Raw genomic sequence first — 11013 nt, 5'->3', positions numbered from 1 at the left:
TCTGTGCTCCTAAATGTTTGCTTTTACTTACAGGATAGATTATCTTCTGACAGCATTTTTTGTGAGATGAGAGGGCCATAGAGAAATACAGTTTTCTAAGGCAACAAAGTCTTCAGCAAAGTTTTATCTGTTAATTACTGTATTCTTAATTCTTGGCTACCTTTTTGTTGTTGTTGTTGTTGCCATTGTCTGTTTCCCTTACATTTTTACTAAGCTTTCTCAGTCACCTCCTGGCCATGTCCTTTAGCAAGTACATCTACATATCACGTCAGAGCAGAATGCTGGGTAATGGAGATCCAGCCACATCATTGTGACTGAACTCCATATTTGTATTAAAAAAAATAAATTTAACTACACTCTGCAGCTTCTGAGCTTTGCAATAATGCAACTGGTGTCAGATCCTTAATAAGAAGTCTAAAAATCAGTTATTTAACCAGATTGCACTGGACTAAAAGAAGAGGAGACAGGAGAAAATTAAGTTTAAGACTAGAGCAGGCCTTCAATGAATCTGCGGCATGGTGATACTAGGGGGGAATTTTAATTTTTCATTTCTTTTTTTCTTTTGCTGTATGGTTGTTTGCTGACTCTATCTATGAAAAGCAATGAGAAAAAGAGCACAAGGCGCTGAATTGTACTGCTAATTCTATGTTTATTTCTGATTAAATTGCTTTCCTGTCCTTTGATTTATGTGGAAGGGGAAGCATAAATGAATGACTAAAGGATTCAGCTGCAAAAGTCCCTTTAATTTTTCTGGCTGCTATCTCATTGAACACTGCAACAGTCTTTAAACATCCTTACTGCTGCCCACAGCATGTTGAATAAGATAGAAAATGTTGTCTGGTTCAGTTCTGAAGAGCGTGCCGTCCAAGTGAGACAACAGCAGAGTGACACTGTGAGAAAAAAAATATTGTTTAAATTTATTGTTTTCAGTGATTAACAGTGTTGTTTATTCCCTTTTTGTCAGACTTCTCAGAGGAGAGAGTTGTTGTTGGGCATATGTACAATGGCTGAATAGTAGAGGGAAAGTGGATAGTAAAAAATCAGTGGAAATCCTGACCCCATTGCTGATGCCATTATTCAGTGGCTGTCACATGATGGCAGTGATGTGACCTCATGGGGTTATAAATCAGGAGACTTGAGCAGGCTTCTGCTGTGTACTACCATGCATCTTTAAACCAGTCATTTAATACTTCTGTGCCAGCCATCTGGTGATATTTCTGCTTCCCTAACTCAGTGGTGAATTTGCTAAACTGCTGTGAGATGCTCAGGTAATAAATGATATGGGGAGTATGAAGCAGTACAAGCAAGTGGGAATAATTCTGGGTGATGTTAATGTGTTTTAGTTGTAGAACATGAGGTTTCATTTGTATGGCAAAACAGCCCCTTCTGCCCCTTTCAGTAAGCAAAGGGCAAAACACACAAAGAATATGGTGACAAAGGAACAAATCTCAGTTGAAAAGGCAGATGGTGCTCACTGTGGATGGAGTGCTGGATGTCTTGGATGGCTGTCCCCCTGCTGATGTTGGGAAGCCACAGCACTGCTCACATGTTGAGGTTGTGAACTCACCAGGAGAGCTCTCTCCTAATTGTCCTGTAAGGAAAGCCTTGGCTCATTTTGGATGCTGTTGCATTAAACATGCATAACTGTGGTGCTACATGTGCAAATCAGCTGAGCGCTGGACTGTCCCAGGATGAAGGAACGGAAAAGCTTTCTGGGATTTTTGGGTGCAGTCCACGAATGCTCTCAGTGGCCATATCACAGGAGGCTTTGAGAAGTGTCTCATTTTGCAGTCAGTGAGGATGTTTGCCCCTATGACTCCCACTGCAGAGACTACTGCAGAATTACACCCTCTTGATGGAGCTGTTTAGCTTTTAGACACCAAATTTAGGAAGCTTAATACTCCACTCTTGTGTTCAGATAGAGCACATCTCAGTTCAGGACGCTCTGTAAGAATAATACTCTTTCCAAATTAGCTTTTGAAGTAATTTTCTCTTTATCTTTTTTCATATCTTTCTCTCTCTCTCTCTCTCTCTCTCTCTCTCTCTATTTTAAAGTATTATATTTATTTTAGTACTCAAGGCTGCTGCCTGCTTTCATTTCACTTTGCTTTGGCTCCTTTTCTTAGTGATGATGAGACGAAAGTACATATTGTATTTAGGCCTTGCCCATTAGTCCTGTTTATTTACTTGCTGATGAATTATGCTGACATTTCCCCCTCGAGAAAACTTGTCCATGCTGCTGCAAGACAGATGGTTCACTTATGAGCATTACCTGCCTTGGTGTGTCCACAGGGCCAATTCTCTGCATCTGGAGAAGACAGAAATGAAATTAAATGAAATCACAAAAGAAAGCCAGGAGGAGAAAATAGGAGAAGTAGATGTATTTTGTGCCATCACATTTCTGTATCTGTTTGTGTGGCAGAGCCCAAAAGTTGACGTTCTAAGAAATGCTTTTCCAAGACCCCTGCTAGAGATTACTTCCTTTGCCCCATGTGCATCTTTTTTTCTGGTTGTGACAATTAATAAAAAATGGATCAGGAAGCTGTGCTGTTTAATGTTTCACTTTTCCTGGTGATGCCACCCTTCATGGTTTCAATGTAAAGTGCAATGTAATATTCTTGTGGTCTTGTGGATCAGCTCTCTTTCATCTGTGCTGTGTAATTTGACTGGGGAAAGCTGTGCTTTTATAACTATTAGTTACAGACCATGTCTAAGAAATTATAGTGTCAGAAGCCATTAGCCAATAAAGAATGGATATTTTTGAGACTTGTTTTGCTTATTTTTTAACTAGTTCCATCTAGAATACTGATGAAAGTGTTATTTAACGCTTAATTTCTTGCTAGAAATAGAAGCTTTTTATAAATTGCCTTTAATCTCTGAACTTTGTTAAACTAAGGCAACCTGGTGAGCCCACTGCTGTCTACAAATGTAAAAGGCCAAACAAACTGCTTTCCAATCATTACAATTGGGCATTTCTTACATTTAGACCCATGTCAGGGGATGTAGTTGGGAGTGTCACACACCTGGATATTTCTGCCTTTTCTGCTGTGCTCAGAGCAGAGGTTGTGGGAGGGGGTCAGAGACAGCAGATGGGCTCACAGCAGCAGTGCAACGCTTCACTATTTTAATATTAAACACTTAATTTTTAGTGCCTCTAAAAGGTGCCATTAATTTCTTAATGTTCACTCTTAAATAACACTCATCAGCTACTTACATTATTTCACTTCACCCAGAAGTTATCTGGTGAGCTGTGTCTGTGGGATGGACACTGCCCTGGGTTTACAGGGCAGGAGCAAAGCAATTGCAGAGCTTGCCTGGATTTAGGCAAGAAACCCAGGGCAAAGTGAGGACTTTCTGACCTGTGCTCTTGGCTGGATGCTCTGGCTTGTATTGTTGGCCATTTTTTCCCTGATTGGGTCGGGCTGAGTTAATGTTTATGTTTATTCTACTGTCGTACAACTAAATTCACTCATTTGAAAACTTTCATCATGAGCCAAGCTATTGTTGTATTTCAGCTTTTGAAATTCAGCTGTTTTTGCTGTGCTCTTAATAACTGCAAGGAAAACGGAGAGTCTTTGCATTTTCCTTGTGGAAACAGTGGCTCAGTTTGCTGGAGGGAATATTCATCATGAAATCAGATGTTTCTAATTGCTCCTTGTTTCAGGAGTTGCTATTGAACACTGAAAAATCATCCTTAATGCATGAGTAAGCCTGATGAACAGATAGATTTAAAAAACATTGACTCAAAATAAATTTCTCTTGGAAGCAGAATAATTGTTGACTAATTCTCGTGGGAGAGATATATGAATTTCTTGCAGGCTTTTTTGAACAATAGGACTTGAAAGAGGCTCAGTGAAAAGCAAGAAAGGTGCCCCTAATCTTGTAACACAGTGTTGTTGATTGCCTTTTGTCATTAGGACATCTTCCTTGTTATAACAAAATCTCATACAGTCCTCAGGAGAGAGGTACCTTCCAAGAAATGCCTGGAAGCTAAAAATAATTGTCCCAGTGTCATAGGCCAGAGTGTATATAACCCATAAATCCTCAACAGACATAGCTCCTAAGGCTTTTTCTTTGGAAAGAAAAGGAAAATAAATGTTCTAAGGTAAAGTAATAGGTAACTTGAAATAAGGGATAAGAGGAAATTAGTATTTGTGAGTAAAGATTTGTTGCACATGAAGGTGAGGTTCTGCAAGGGAGAGACAGCTCTTTAACTACTGGTGGGAGGCAATGTCTGTGTGTTTCCATCTCAGTGCCCCCTGAGATAAGGCGAAGGGAGCACCCAGGAGCAGTCTCCAAGGCAGTGACTCCTCCTGTGGCTGCTGGTTCCTGCCCAGCGACTGCCAAAGCACCTCAAATCACCAGGTTTTGTAAAACCCTGGGAAGCGAGGGGATAGGACTTGGGAAATGAAGGGAGGGCAGAGAACTCAAAAGCAAGGCAGTATTTTGATCCAGACATGTAAGACTGTCATTTAGAGAATGATCTAGGAATTTTGGGTGCCTCCAGTCCTAGTTGCTCAACCTGAAATGCTTTACTGGCACCCAAAATTATTGGATGTTTGAAAATTTTCCTCATCCCTGTTGTCATGAAGTGATGGAGTCAGTGATGATCTGCCAAGGAGGGCATGGAAACACTGTGAGCATGGAAGCCTTGGTTGCATGGAACCTCACCATGTGGGGAGCTCTGACTGCAGGACAGTGGGGACACACATGGATTTGGGGTCTGGGGGTTCCTGGGCTGGAGCTGTGTAAGGCCATTGGTTAATAACCATGGCCCCTGATTAGTGAAGTGCACAGATCACTCCCAGCTTCCTTTTAGATAAAAAAAAAAATAAAAAAAATAAAAAAAAATCTAATTAAACCCTACCTTTAATATAATTTGATTTCAAAACCAAACCTGACCTATTTCTGATGTGAATTTTTCATTAATGCTGCATTGTAAAATGTAATTTAAGCAACCATTTTTTTTGCCCAACTAATCCATTTAGCTTATTATCATAATGGAAACATAAAGGCAGCATAAATATGTAAGTTAAAACTACCTTGAATTTTTCTCTGCCCCCTCTCTTTACTAAATCCAGCTAAAAACATCAAACTAAGCCTGTTATAACTCTGTTACAACCCTTTATGCTCTGTGCCAAAACCATCTGTGGGTTAGAAGATAATGAACTTTATTCCTATTAAGAATATTAAATATATTTTTTCTCATAAGCTACAGCTAACATCTATCTTGTATCTGCCTAACTAATTTCCTTTGATGTCTTAGATTTAAACCAAAAGGCTTTGTAAATGAGAGCTTTCAGGAGTTGGTTATGCAGACCTTAGCAGCCAGCCCCAGCAGTCAATGAGAGACAAATTGTATCTCTAAAAGGGACTGTCGTCATCCTGAGAAATATGAAGAGACGTAAGCAATGTGAAAACAACCCAGCAAAAAAAGCTCCAAACACTTTTCATGTTTAAAGCAGCCTTTAGAGATAGAGATGTCTTCCTTTGCTCTTTTCTTTTTCATGCACAGTCAGATTTTTGGGTCTAAAATCAATTTTTAATTTCTGAAGTGCTGTTTCTGTTCCTGTGCCCGTATATGGGAAAAAACATTGTCAATAGGAAATGTTTGAAAGGGGACACATGACAAATAACCCGCTGTGAAGACAGACAGGGCTGGTCTGGATCGGATTTGCAATTAAACTTCACCAATAAAAAAGCATTTTTTCTTGCTTCTGTGGCCATCTAACAAGACAGTTTGCATGATTTTGGAACTTCTTTATGAGGGAAAAATACCAGAGGGGTGATTAAAATGAGATCATAATAACAATGTTCAGGCATTTGTGATATAAGGTATTTAAGGGGTTTTTATTTACCAGAGTTGCCCCAGCCTTCTCCTGGATGCAACAGATCATGTGTTTGGAGGAACTTGCTGCAAAAAAATTTATCTGAGTGTACCTGCATCTCCTATAGAGTGTGAGAAACATTCAGTACCACAGATTTCTTTGAAACTGTTGTTACTCAACCTCATAACAAATTGGTATAATTTAGATGTATCCTGTTTGTGCAGTTTGTTCTGAAATATTTTTATGTGCTCAATTTTTAAACAGAAATATTGGAGCACCTTAGGTCCAAAAAAATCCCTTAAGAAGTTTTATGGAAACCTAGGGGGACCCGAGGATGTGATTGTTCCAGTGAATTTTTGGTCATAGTTTAGTTTATGACAGTTAGTTGTCCCAGAATGAAAATTTATTTATTCATATGTTGTGAACTGTCCCAGCTACAGGCTGAAGCCTGCGTGATGCCTTTCCTAAAAGCTGCTGTTATAGTCCTTTTTATGCCTCAGATTTAAACCAAAGTGTTTGTAATGAGGGGCCTTGGTGAGTTAGTTATGAAGACCTTAGCAGCCAGTCCCAGCAGTTCTGGGCTCCAAACCCAGGATAAGTAATGATGCCATATCCAGCATGTGTGAATAACCTGAGATTAATGCTCACAAGGGACAGGGTGTCTTGCAGCTTGTGGCAGATCTTTTATATTAACTCTGGCTTTTGTGGCAGACTCTGCAACTGGTGCACTCCCAGGTGACTGTAAATTCTGCTGATGAATTTGAGCATCTTTGTGACCCAGTGGCAGTGCTGTGGTTGTTGTCTCCCCTGGCAGGAGCCAGTTCTGCATCCGTCCCACAGTGCAAGAGCTAATGTTTTACGATGAACCATCAGGAGTTAATGGAGCTTCCTGCAGTTACAAGCAGGCTCAAAGGATTAAGTTGTTCTTCTCACTTTGACCTCTCTGGATGGTTTAGTAGGACTTCAGCATAATTTTGTGTCCTCTTTTATCCTTTATGCTGGCTCCAAAATTTCCTCTTCATGGATCTATTTCACAGGTCACAGCAATTTGCACATGATCTACAGCAGACAAGGTGGGGAAAGGGAGGCGCAGAGAAAGCCACAGGTGAAAACCTCATGCTTAGACCAACAGATTATGAAATGCATGTATTTTTTTGTGGATCCTGTATCATAAAGTATCTTTTAGTTTCTGTCACAATTTTTGTCTCAGCAGAACAGTTTCAGATGTTGAAGGCCTGGTCCTTCCTGCTTTCTCTGCTCACTCCCAAAGTGAAGGTTTCCTTAAGGTGAAGTAAGTTCTTATTGCTTTGCTAATGAATTTCCTCAAGCTCCATGTGAGCTGGCACCTCTTGTGGAAATAGCCCTGTACAATCACAGGGTTGAATTGCATGTACTCCACCTTTTCAGTGCCCATTTCTCAGTGAGGCTGTGGTTATACGATGAGACATAACACCATGTTACCCATATCCTTGGATTGTTTTGTTAGGATGCCCATTGCTGCTCTTCTTTCCCACATGTGAGAGTTAGGAACCATTGCAAAAGGTTTCTGAATGCTGTAATGAGTGCAACACTTGGGCCAAGAGTGTTTGATGCTGACAATCTGACCACCTGGCCATCAGCACTCCTTTCTTAATTCTTAGGTTTCCTGCTCTCTGCTCATCTGTCTGGACTTGGGGCACCATAAGTGATGAACTGTGGAGTGCAGGAGGTGGTGGCTGCTCTTGTCATGCTATGAAGACAGCTGGGCATTGAGAGGTTCTCTTTTCTTATTCCTTCATTCACTGGGGGCTATGTGAGACCAAATAGTTTGTCAAGAGGAGAATACCCACAGGCACAGTTATGCCAATGCAGAGTTTGCCTCACAGGTCAACATATCCATAGCCATGCTTCCTAATGAACTTCCCTTGTGGTGTTATGCATGTAATTTAATGGAAAAATCCTAATCCTAGCCATAAATTTCCCTGTAGTCACTGAGCACCCCAGCATGTGCCTGGTGTTAACACCACCTACAGCATCCAGGGATGGGGATCCCAAGGAGCCTCTGGAATACTGTGTGCCTCCCATGGCACTGCTGGTCCTGCCCCAGCTGAGGGAGGACGGAGTCAGAGAAGCTGTGTGACACAATCCATCTCTTGAGCCTGCCTTCCTCCCGAGCCACTGGCACCACTGATTCCTCCTTGTGTACCTCCCATGATGTGGGTTCACATCCTTGCTTGGGAACTGCAGGCCTGAAACAAAAGAGGACAAAGTTAAACCTTGATTCTTGTCAAAACCTGTGTCCAAGTTTCCTGTACCTCAGTCTAGCTTCATCTGCTCCTTCAGCAGACTCCCTGCATCTCTTAGGATATTTCCTTTGGATATTTTGAAATTGAGCTCAAAGGTCTGCCTGTACTGTTAAATTGCATGTTTTTAAAGTTTTCCACTCTCCAGCCTGGAGATAACCATATAATGAATGTTGTGGTCCAAGAATTCTAAGAAAAAATTGACTTTCACATTACTTTTTACAATATTTATTCATAAATAAATATTTATGCAACAGTGCTAGTCTCCTTAATTCAGCTTTAAAGTATCTAAAATTTTAATTTCCATATCTATTCCTTCATGCAGAGTATCAAGTTATGTAGAAAACAGTTCAAACAAATCTCTCAGTGTGTTGTCAGTGTGATGGGGTCACCCTAAACCAACTAATGTTTATGAACAAAATATGGTGGGGGCACTAGGTTGTGTCTATTCAATCTTAAGCATCTAAATCCAATTTTGCCATCTGTTGTGTCATGTTTAGCTTTTAAATTAAACTCTCAGGAAAAACAATGTTACAAATGCAGTAAGGTGATTACAAAATTATTGTTTCCCAAGATTCATGATTTATAACATTTCAATGCTGTTTTCTGCAGGTCATAATGGAAGAAGCCAAGCAGAGAATAAGAGATGTGTAGAATGAGTTCAACAGGCATGTTAATTAAGAGAGCTCAAGGATCATGGGGAAGGACACAATTGTTTCCCTTACTGGAATTTGACACTTTAATGTCCAGTCACCATAAATTGGAGCAGGCTTGTCTGAAATGAGGGTGGAACAGGGAAATGGCAGAGATTTGCAGCAGAGGTACTCGTTATTATTAGCTTCTCATAGCACCCTGCAGGCAGGTTTAATTGGAGCTTTGTGTTTTAATTGAGAGTGCAAGGGAGATGTTACCAAAAGACTCCTCCAGAGAACACTCCTGTCCTAGGGTAAGGTGTAGCAAGCAGTAGAGGCTTGCATCTGAAAGTGGTTGAACTTCTGAAGTATTTTTATTGTTGGATATATTCTATAATTTTCACTTTCTCCCATAGCCAGTGCAAGAATGAGAGAGAATATACCAGGAATCTTAAATCTTTCCCAGTAAACACAATGCCTACATTTCTCAGGGAGTGTCTGTAGTATAAGGCATAATAAGCAAAATTAGATATGAGTATCAAGGGCTTACCATTTGCCAGCTTAATCTTTGCTGTTTATGCCGATGTATTTCCAGTCTTTGAAGACTGAGACTACAGAAAAATTTTATGTATGGATATTTCTCTGATCCAGGTCATACAGCTGTGGTTATATGCTGCCTATTGCAACTTGTCTTTATACACTTTCAGTGAAGGTATCTCAAAAATAAGATGTTTTACTGACCAGCCAGATTTTCCAGAGCATGGGCAATATACTTCAATAGCAAATATTCTTTCTTTGCCAAAGCAATGACACATACTGATGGTGTGCAACATCTTAATGTATTTTTATTATTGTGTGTTTGACATTTATCCTTCTTCAGCCAAAGAAATTCTGTTGCATCCAATACCGTACATCAAGATGCAGAGGAGAAATAGCTTGCAACAGTGACTGTGAAAAGGACAGCAATTATTTGAATTTAATTTTCTTCAGGGACCTTGTATCTCAGTGCCATATATTGTAGCTGAATGTTCACTTCCTTTTATAAGTTTGCAATGGGTATTCTGGGCAACTTCTAGAAGGGCAAACCTTCTAAAAAAGAAAAAATAGGACCTAAACCAAACCCAGGCAATGGAGTTTAGAACTCTCATACAAAAAACCCAAAAATACCCCTAAATCTTGGGAGGACAGGTCACTATTACGGTATGATCTGTCCCTGCTATAAGTAGGACAGGAATTTGAATTATACTAATTGATGTTAAAGCAAAGGGAACCCCTGCATCCTGTAAGGTGGAGTCTTGAAAAATTCCAATGATTAATCTGACAACCTGGAAAGATATTTAGTATGGGGAAAAAAAAATACTTTAGTATAATAATTACTAATGGATTGTGTTGGTTTCAAAGCAGGTGACAAGACTATTTCAACCTGGCCTCATCCCTGTGACTTAACTATTAGCAGTGAAATGTTGGTTGTTTCAGAACGAGCCCTGGAGGTGGAAGAGGTCAAATGCATCTAAAACAATACAGTGGAGACTTCTCTGACTCAGTTCAAGACATCCATACGTTTGTTTTTTTTTCCCATTGGAGTTACACGGAAATCCTAGCCAGTTTGCTGCACAACTTACATTGTACTTGTAGAAACTTCCAGTCTCCAAATTTTGCATATTTTCATGGGCAGATTGTGAACTTCATTAGTCCTGGACTAATGCTTTTCAAATGAAAAAGTAGTACCAGCAGTAGTACCAGCTGGTATTGAGATGCATTGTGATGTTGTGTGTTGTCACATGTCATCCTGAGATGATAACAGAGGGTTGGTTCCACTGACCATGTCACCACCAACCATCCATCCATTCACCCTTTTTGCCTTGGACTGGACCTTGTATCAGCTGATTTTACACGACAAATGTGCCAGAAGGATGTGGCCAAGGATAAGAGGTTAAAAGGTGGGAATGCTTCCTCTGATGGTAAGCCACTTGCTTGCTTTGTGTCAGTGTAACATCAGATCAAGAACTGAATCTTCAGTGTGTGTAAAAGGAAGTCCAGCCTAATTATTAGAAAATACTGATAATCATCTTTAAATACCACCTTTGTCATCCAAGACATGGCCTAGGAAGATGTCAATACTTTCCATCTTGCATTTGGACAAAGGTATTGCACAAAGCCAAAATTCAGATAAAACTTCAGTTTTTCAGTAGGGCTGAAATCAGACAAGCTCAGTAAAAATTTCTCTTCCCTTTATCTGGTGCAGAACAAGAAAATAGAACAGGGCAACCT

At 40.1% G+C, this 11013-nt stretch overlaps 1 long non-coding RNA gene across 1 annotated transcript; it reads right to left on the bottom strand.

Annotated features, from left to right (window-relative positions):
- Nucleotides 1–6482: 6482 nt before the first annotated feature.
- Nucleotides 6483–10457, bottom strand: LOC111924441 (uncharacterized). The gene is made up of 3 exons (XR_002861647.2): nucleotides 10365–10457; nucleotides 8014–8056; nucleotides 6483–6887 (listed from the first exon to the last, which is right to left on the bottom strand). It is a non-coding gene; the product is annotated as an uncharacterized LOC111924441 (long non-coding RNA).
- Between the last annotated feature and the right edge of the window lie 556 nt (nucleotides 10458–11013).

Source organism: Cyanistes caeruleus, chromosome 1 (genome assembly GCF_971803275.1).
Source record: "Cyanistes caeruleus chromosome 1, bCyaCae1.hap1.1, whole genome shotgun sequence".
NCBI lineage: Eukaryota > Metazoa > Chordata > Aves > Passeriformes > Paridae > Cyanistes > Cyanistes caeruleus.
This window is presented reverse-complemented; position numbering and strand designations above follow the sequence as displayed.